Below are 7048 nucleotides of genomic sequence, written 5' to 3'. Positions count from 1 at the left end.
CATACAGGATTTTATCAAGAGACCTGTGGTTTGATCCAGAAGAAGGAATGCCATGACTTGTTGAATTTTAAAACATCAAAATGGAGAAAAGTTCCAAATTTTAAAAATAAAACTATCAAAGCATTAGATGCAACAGGGCACTTTTGCAATCTTGAACAGAGCAGACACTTTCCAAGCAGACAACACCAGAATTATAAAGGAAAAGCTGGCAGAACTGCCTCTAATAGTAATTTCTCATTGATTTTTTTCCTTTTAATTAATGATTTTACTTCGAGATAATTGCAGATTCACTTGCAGTTGTAATAAACAGTACAGAGAGCTCTGATGCACTTTTTGCTCCAGTGACCCCAGTGGTAGCATCTTACAAACGTATAGTGCAATGTCAGAACCAGAATATGGACATTGATGCAGTCAGGATACATGATATTTCCATCCCCATAAGGAGTCATCACTTTACCTTTTATAACCAAAGCCACATTCCTTCCACCCCCATTCCCTCCCTAACCCTTGGCAACCAGTAATCTGTTCTTCATTTCTATAATTTTTTTCATTTCAAGGATATTAGAGACATGAACTCACATAGCATAAAATCTTTGGGGATTAAAAAAAAACAGCATATGGACATCTAGGTTGCTTCCATGTCCTGGCTATTATGTATGAAACGAGTCTCCAGTCCAGGTTCGATGCACGATACTGGATGCTTGGAGCTGGTGCACTGGGACAACCCAGAGGGATGGTGTGGGGAGGGAGGAGGGAGGAGGGTTCAGGATGGGGAACACATGTATACCTGTGGTGGATTCATTTCTATATTTGGCAAAACTAATACAATATTGTAAAGTTAAAAAAAAAACAAAAACAAACAAACAAACAAAAAAACCAGAAAACTAAACAAACAAACAAACAAACAAACCCCAGCATAATTCTCTAGAGATACATCTAGTTTGGAGTGTGTGTGTTAATAGTTTCTTCCTTTAAAAAAAAAAAATTATTTGGTTGAGTCAGCTCTTAGTTGCAGCAGGTGGGATCTTTGTCGCGACATGTGGGGTATTTTCGTTTGTGGTAGGCGGGCTTCTCTCTTGCTGTGGTTCGGACTCCCGGAGTGTTGCGGCACACGGGCTTGGTTGCCCGGCAGTGTGTGGGATCTTAGTTCCCTGACCAGGGACTGAACCCATGTACCCTGCAGTGGAAGGTGAATGCTTAACGCCTGGACCACCAGGGAAGTCCCCAGCAGTTTATTTCTTTTTATTGCTGAGTAAGAAGAAGGGCAATTTATTGAATCACTCCCTGAAAGGACATCTGGGTTATTTCTAGGTTCTGGCTATTATGAATAAAGTTCATAATATCTTCTTTGGTAATAAGCATTAGTGTACAAGTTTTTGTGTTACCATAAAATTTTACTTCTCTTGAATAAATGCCCAGGAATGCAATTGCTGAGTCATATAGTAGCTTAATGTTTTATTTATTAAAGAAATGGCTGCACTGCTTTCCAGAGAAGGTGTAATATTTTACATTCCCGTCAGCAATGGATGAATGATCCGGTTTCTTTGCATTCTTGTCAACATTTGGTGTTGCCCTACTTTTTATGTTAGCCATTCTGATAGGTGTGTAGTGATATCTCATTGTAGCTTTAATTTGCAGTTTCCTATGGCCTAATGCTGTTGAGCATCTTCTCATGTATTTATTTGCCATCTGTATATCTTCTTTGGTAAAGTGTCACTTCATATCTTTTGTCCATGCTGAGTTTTCAGAGTCCCTTTATATATTCTAGATGACAGTCCTGTGATGGGTAGTTTTTAAACATTTTTTCCCCCTTTGTTGCTTGTCTTTTAACTTTCTTAATTGAGTCTTTCATAGAGAACTATTTTTAAGTTTGACAAAGACCAATTTATCAGATGTTTTCTTTTCCGTTTTCCCTGTTAAGTCTAAGAACTCTATGCTTAGCCCTAGACTAAGATTTTTCTATGATATTTTTCTTAAAATTTTATTATAGATTTATCTTCTATATTTAAGTCTACGATCAATTTTGAGTGAATATTTGTGTAAGGTGGGAAACCTAAATTGAAAATCTTTCTCTTTTTTTTCCCTCTAGCACTATTTATTGAAAAGGCTATCTTTTCTCCGCTGAACTGATTTTTCACTTTTGTCAAAAATAATTTGGGCATATTTATGTTGGTCTACTTTTGGGTTTTCTGTTCTATTCTATTGATCTATGTATCTATCCTTCTCCCAATAATACACAGTCTTGAATGGTGTAGGTATATAATAAGTCTTGAAATCAAGTAGACTGATTGCATCCACATTATTTTTATGAAACTATTTTAGCTACTATAGTTCCTTTGCCTTTCCATGTAAATTTTATTTTAATTGAAAATATAGTTAATTTACAATGTTTCAGGTATTCAGCAAACCAATCCAGTTATATATATATATATGTGTGTGTGTGTGTATGTGTATATATATATTCTTTTTGAGATTCTTTTTCATTATAGGCTATTATAAGATACTGTGCATAGTTCTCTGTGCTATACACTAGGTCCTTGTTTATTAATTTTATACATAGTAATGTGTATCTATTAATCTGTGTTATACAGTAGGGCCTTGTTTATCTGGCTGAACTTTTAAATTTTGGTTATTTGCATTTTTCAGGTCTAAAATTTCCACATTGTTCTTTACGTTGTTTTTATACTCCATTGATGAGACTTTCTACTTATTCACTGAGTTTTTATTTTTCATTTGTTTCAAGCATGTTCATAATTGCTCACTGTTAGCATCTTTATTATGGCTGTTTGGGAATTTTTGTCAAGATACCTTTAACATCCCTGTCATCTTGGTGATGACATCTATTGATTTTCTTTTTCTTATTTAGTTTGAGACAATTCCTCATTCATCGTATGGCAAACGATTTTCAATAGAAACTTAGACATTTCTGTATTACATTATGAGACTCTAGGTATTATGAGAGAGATGCCTCATCATTACCACACCATGGCATGGTGGCCACATTAACACTGGGTGATGGTGAACGTCCTGAGTCTCTACTAGAGTTCCTTTGATGCCATGCCAGTGGAGAAGTGTTTGGGTGCCTTGTTATAGCCTTGCTAAGGCTGAATTCTGAGCTCCCCATTTGCCCTTTTCTAGCACGGGTGGGGGCTTCCCGGGTGGCACTGGTAAAGAAGCTGCTTGCCAATGCCGGAGACAAAGAGATGCGGGTTCAGTCCCTAGGCTGGGAAGATCCTCTGGAGGAGGGCATGGCAACCCACTCCCGTTTTCTTGCCTGGAGAATCCCATGGACAGGGGAGCCTGGCAGGCTGCAGTCCATAGGGGTGCACAGAGTAGAATATGATTGAAGTGACTTAGCACGCACATATTGTTTTCAGAATAGAATGGTTATTGTCCAAAATGTTTCTCTATTGCTAAGTTTTCTCCTCTCCAGATTTTTTTTTTTTTTTTTTAAAACTTGGCTGTCCCAGGTCTTACTTGTGGCATGGATGATCCTTGTTGCCATGTGCAGGATTTTCATTGTGGTATGCACGATCCAGTTCCCTGATCAGGGATCAAACCCGGGCCCTTTCCCTTGGGAGCGCAGAATCTTAACCACTGGACCACCAGGGAAGTCCCTCTCCTGATTCTTTGACTAGAAACAGCAGACTTTTGTTGAGACTTCTTTGGTCTGTGCCAACTGGAATTTCTGAGTTGGCAGCTTCTTCGTCTTCATTTGCCTATCTGAGGCAAAAAGAAAAGCCAAAGAAGCCATCAGTGTGTTGTTCCTTGGGTCCCAAGGTCCTTAGCCAATCTGCTCTCTTCTCTCCATCTTTCAGAGCCTTCTTACGTTTGTTCTACATATAATATTCATATATGGCTTAATACGTTCATATTTATATAATTATATATTCATATTTTATATATTTGTTTTATACATACTGTCTAGGGTTTTTATAACTGTTCTTGGTGAGAGAAATAGAGAAAAAGTACATCTATTTCATCTTTCCAGATGTGGAATTGATTTTTAGTATTTCTTCTAATGTCCAAATGTTTACACTTTTCCTCTTACTTGTATTGCAGGCATTTTCTCCCAGGTGTAACTTTTCTTTTAATTTTGCTTTTGAAGTCTTTGACCATTTCATTCACATGAATTTTTAAGGAGACAGTTTTTTTTTCCCCAATGGGTAAGAGAAAAGCAGACAATTAAAACAGAAAGAAATATGAGCAGTAAATATATGAAATTTTATATTGATGAGTTTGGTTTGAAGCAAAATTATTAAATTATAGAGATGCTACAAACTTTAAGGATCAAAATGTAAAAGCTTTAATGAAAACAATCCAGTGAAGTATCAAGTCAGTCCATGATTTCCTGTGCTAATAAGCAAATTTAAAGTTATATTCAACTCTGGAAATTTTTTCATCTTGATGTGATGTCTCTAATTTTTAAAAAAAATTTATAAATCAATTTTTACATGGAGTATCATGGGGATGTTAGAAATGCTCTTAAAACTAGATATGTACAAAATTTGTTTTATGATGTTTCTGTTATTTTTGTGAAATTCACAAAAGAGACATAAAATTAAAGCACTGGAAGTACCTAGATAAGAACTCCTTTTAAAGGTGTTGAATTCTTTGTACTCTAAATAAGACAGTCTCTGTGAGAGCTAAATGTCCTTTTTAGGCTAATTTACTAAATGCATCAAATTATTAGGCCCCAATAAAGAAAGAAACATCTGAATATAAGTTTTCTTTTAGGATAATGGCTTATTTTTCCTGTTTCCCAAGATGCCTTCAGCCACTTATGTGCTTTTAATATGTAGTATTAATTTTGCAACGCAATGCTCTTGAGAATTCACAGCATATCTAGTTTCCTCAGGAAAGTGTTTTAGAGGATTATATTGTTTGGTTTTGTGTTACAGGCCTCACATAATCATGTATACTGTATTTGACTGCATAAAAATAGCTGTGGAAGGTTTGGGGAATTTTATGGATGATAATGTAGATATCTATCTCACTGTTGTATCTGTAACTGGCATTCCATTTTATCCATGGAAAGGGGACATTGGTACTAGAGTAATCTTGAAACCTAATTTCAGCCTTGTTCATAATAAAAAGTAACTTGAAATATTAATTATCCAGAAAATTAGCTTGATTCATACTTGCCCCTACCTGTCTATTTTGTGAGACAGCTGCTACTGTGACATGAAAGATGGGTAGGAGAAATAAAGATAAGTAGATGACTGGATTAAGCACAGTGGGCTGGAAAGTTTTCACCTCAAGTTATAGAATCTGAAATACCAATCATGTCATGATGTAGGTATAAAATAAAAGTAATGATAACTATTGAATTGTGGGAAAAGGTTACATAGCAATATGTAATAGGCTGTAAAGGAACATTTCTTTAACAGTGTATCTCTCTGTATTGGAATATGGTATTTGAATAGAGATTTTTAGTCTAGAATCATGTAGAATGCCATTTTTGTGAGTAAAACATGAACAATTTCATACAGCTCAGTTATACAAACTGTCCAATGTAACCGCAAATATTAGGCAAGGTATTTCAAAATAGCAAAATCCTAGATCATGACTTCTCTGATGGTACAGTGGATAGGAATCTGTCTGCCAATGCAAGGGCATGTGGGTTTGATTCCTGGTTGGGGAAGATCTCACCTGCTGCTGCTGCTGCTGCTGCTAAGTCACTTCAGTCGTGTCCGACTCTGTGCGACCCCAGAGACAGCAGCCCACCAGGCTCCGCCGTCCCTGGGATTTTCCAGGCAAGAACACTGGAGTGGGTTGCCATTTCCTTCTCCAATGCATGAAAGTGAAAAGTGAAAGTGAAGTCGCTCAGTCGTGTCTGACTCTTAGCAACCCCATGGACTGCAGCCTACCAGGCTCCTCCATCCATGGGATTTTCCAGGCAAGAGTACTGGAGTGGGGTGCCATTGCCTTCTCTGGATCCCACCTGCCAAGGAGCAACCAAGCCTGTGCACCACAGCTACTGAGCCCTCGCTCTAGAGCCTGCACGCCGCAGTCACTAAGCCCACGTGCTGCAGCTCCTGAAGCCTTTGCACCTAGGGCCTGAGCTTTGCAACAAGAGAAGCCACTGCAGGGAGAAGCCCATGCAAGGTAATGGCAAGTAGCCCCTGCTCACTGCAGCTAGAGAAATCCACACAGCTGTGAAGACCCAGCAAGGCCAAAGGGGGAAAAAACCAAAAAAACAAAAAAAACCCTAGACTGTGATGGGTGAGTAGGGGTGAGGTAAGAAAAAGAAGGTGTAGCGTTTGGATCACATGACACGGAAGACAAAAAGTCAGCTCTTCGGTATCACAGGAGAGAAGTTTTAGAATGCTGAACTTTACTTCTAGGCCACGTATCAAACCTTCTCCTCCACCCCACCACCAGCACCTCTGTGCAGATTGTGTTCAGAAGTGTGAGAGTCTGGATCAGTCCAGAGGAAGAAGAACCAGTCATTCCTAGCATGATAGGGATCTACAAATGGTGCTGAAACAGCATGAAAAAATAACATGGACCACACAGAAAAAGTAATCATGGAAAGATACTGATCTACAATAAAAGGAGCAGGGTATTCTATCTGTTCCTATCCTGGTGTATGACTGGTTACATTTATTTGGTAGTTTAATAATTCCCAGAAGCCTCTGTTTTTCTAACTCATAGATTTGTGTGCTGCATTTGCTGTATCATTTGAGAACTGGTTTGGATTTATGAACTAACATGGAGCACTGAGGAACCAACCACAGTTCTCTATCTGAAATTGTAGCAGGGTTTCTAGAATTAGCTGTTCTAGTTACTGGCACAAGCAGCCCATGTAAGTTTAAAAAAACTATATAACTTTCTGGATCTAAATTTCTGTTAGTTGTTTTCTTGCTAAATATGATGTCTTTGGTGTATTATTAAGAAGAAGTCTATCACATAATATAAAATGCTACTGAATACAGAGCATTAAATCACTAAATCACTGTGGACGGTGACTGCAGTCATAAAATTAAAAGACACTTGCCCCTTGGAAGAAAAGCTATGACAAACCTAGACAGCAATTAAAAACCAG

The sequence above is a fragment of the Bos indicus x Bos taurus genome, chromosome 16 (genome assembly GCF_003369695.1).
Source record: "Bos indicus x Bos taurus breed Angus x Brahman F1 hybrid chromosome 16, Bos_hybrid_MaternalHap_v2.0, whole genome shotgun sequence".
Taxonomy (NCBI): Eukaryota; Metazoa; Chordata; class Mammalia; order Artiodactyla; family Bovidae; genus Bos; species Bos indicus x Bos taurus.
The sequence above is the reverse complement of the archived record's forward strand: the minus strand, read 5'-3'. Positions refer to the sequence as shown.